The 2,404-nt window shown below is 40.1% G+C and overlaps 1 protein-coding gene across 1 annotated transcript in view; it reads left to right on the plus strand.

Annotated features, from left to right (window-relative positions):
* Nucleotides 1-860, plus strand: part of LOC139387409 (cell adhesion molecule 3-like) — a 117,989-nt gene extending 117,129 nt beyond the window's left edge. Inside the window, exon 11 of the mRNA XM_071133562.1 lies at nucleotides 1-860. This exon is cut by the window's left edge and continues 577 nt beyond it. The gene's annotated coding sequence lies outside the window, so the exon portion shown is untranslated.
* The last annotated feature ends 1,544 nt before the right edge of the window (nucleotides 861-2,404 follow it).

The raw sequence follows: 2,404 nt of genomic DNA on the forward strand, positions 1-2,404 counted from the left end.
GATTTCTTGATTTAAAGCTGGAATCCTTAATTGAAACAATAACAAAGCGTCCTCCCCGCCCCTGTTTTGGTAAAAAGCTAAGGGATGGGTCTGGAGAAATGTAACCACTCTCAAATTCATAGACAAAGCTATGGATGCAAGGACTGACCATTCACGATATCAACAGTATAGTTTTAACCATGTTTTGAGTCTATACAGTGTTTGTTTACATTTCCGTTATTTACAAACATTGGAGTAAATAAACAAGCTTATATGTTGGGTTCTGATGGGGTACGACAGTTGAACTAAACTCACGAGACATTTAGAAGTCATTCTTCTAGAATCAATGGGTACATATCATTTAATAAGTCCAACAATGTATGTAGCAAATAAGGATTCTATCTTTAAGAGAATCATATTACGTTCCAGTCACATTCAGTGACACAAATGCAAAATTGTAATCCACATATTTGTGCTAAATTGTACTCCACATTCCAGCATGTCATGCTGAAATACAGTTTCAGATCCCAATTATATACCACTCCCTCTCATCTGCCTTTAATTGATTCCCCCTCTCTGTCATTCTCTCTGTTCTGTAATACTTCACACACTATAGACCAGAACACACTCTGTGTGACACTGTCCTACTCATGATTCAGAAATCTGTCAATCAACAATAACTGCTGTACATATTAACCTCTCTCTCTCTCTCTCTCTCTATCACACACACACACACATACACACACACACACACACACACACACACACACACACACACACACACACAAATACAACCCCTATTCCCTATATAGTGCAAAGGTAGTGTGTGTGTGTGTCATATGGACCCTGCTGTAATGTAGTGCACTATGTAGGGAATAGGGTGCCATCCACAGACATCACCAAATTCCCTACACATTACAATACAGTACATTACAATACAATACATTGCATTATAATACATTACAATACAATACATTACAATACAATACATTACAATACATAACACATTACATTACAATATACTACATTACAATGTATTACATTACAATACATTACATTACAATACAACTCACTAGAGTCCACCACAGTACCATACAACACACCCATGCAAAAACAGCATCCCTGTGCGGTCACAGTGCGGGATTTCAATATAAATATATAAATATATATATAGATAATTATATAACATTCTTTTTACTCAGAAAACAGAAAATGTTTGATGTGCTGTAAATACACTATCATTTCCCCACTCTCTCTCTTTTCTCTCTCTGCCTCTCTTTTTTCTCTCCATCTCTTTCTCTCTCTTTTCTCTCCCCCCCTCTCTCTCTCTCTCTCTCTCTCCCTCTCTCTCTCTCTCTCCCTCTCTCTCCCTCTCTCTCCCTCTCTCTCTCTCTCTCTCTCTCTTTCTCCCTTCCCTCTCTCTCTCTCTCTCCCTCTCTCTCTCTCTCTCCTCTCTCTCTCTCTCTCTCTCTCTCTCTCTCTCTCTTCCTCTCTCTCTCTTCCTCTCTCTCTTTCTCCCCTCGCCCTCTCTCTCTCTCTCTCTCTCTCTCCCTCTCTCTCTCTCTCTCTCTCCCTCTCTCTCTCTCTCTCTTTTCTCTTCCCCCCCTCTCTCTCTCTCTCTCTCTCTCTCTATCTCTCTCTTCCTCTCTCTCTCTTCCTCTCTCTCTTTCTCCCCTCCCTCTCTCTCTCTCTCTCTCTCTCTCCCTCTCCCTCTCTCTCTCTCTCTCTCTCTCTCTCTCTTCCTCTCTCTCTCTTCCTCTCTCTCTTTCTCCCCTCCCTCTCTCCCCCTATATCCCTATTGGTGTGCTACTAACTCCAGTACAGTATAGAATCTAAATCAGAATCTAGAAACCTGCCTGTTTTTACTACATTTAAATGCTGAGTGTAAAATATCAATATAAACAATTATGTTACAATGAAATGAAAGCATATTATTTGTTTGAATTCTGTTTTGATCTTCTGTTTAGATGAATTTGTTCTGATGTTTACTTACTGTCAGTGTTAACAGTTTACAGTGTATGTTGGTCAGTACAGGAGTTCCTGTTGTTATGATTGAATTATCATGATTTCCTCTGGCTTTATTTAGTTTATCACTGAGTGGTACTATAATAAGTCTGATGAATAGAATTATACCACATCCCTTCCATCCTGCTGCCTGCATTCCCGGAATGCTCTCTCTTGGCCAACCACAGGCCAGTAAACTAATTCTCCAATGACATCACTTACTGTAAAATTGCTAATATAGTCACTGCACCTTTAGAAATGACATCATTCTCTGAAATCTAATAAAAGAGGCATGACTGCTTGGCTAGCTGCAGTTAACCAGGGTACAGCTCAGAGAGCAGGCCACTCTCTCTTTCTGCTTCAGGCATACATACTGACACTGAACGTCATCTCTCTCTCTCTGTTTCTCTGTCTCTGTGTC

This window comes from Oncorhynchus clarkii, chromosome 28 (genome assembly GCF_045791955.1).
Source record: "Oncorhynchus clarkii lewisi isolate Uvic-CL-2024 chromosome 28, UVic_Ocla_1.0, whole genome shotgun sequence".
Lineage (NCBI taxonomy): Eukaryota > Metazoa > Chordata > Actinopteri > Salmoniformes > Salmonidae > Oncorhynchus > Oncorhynchus clarkii.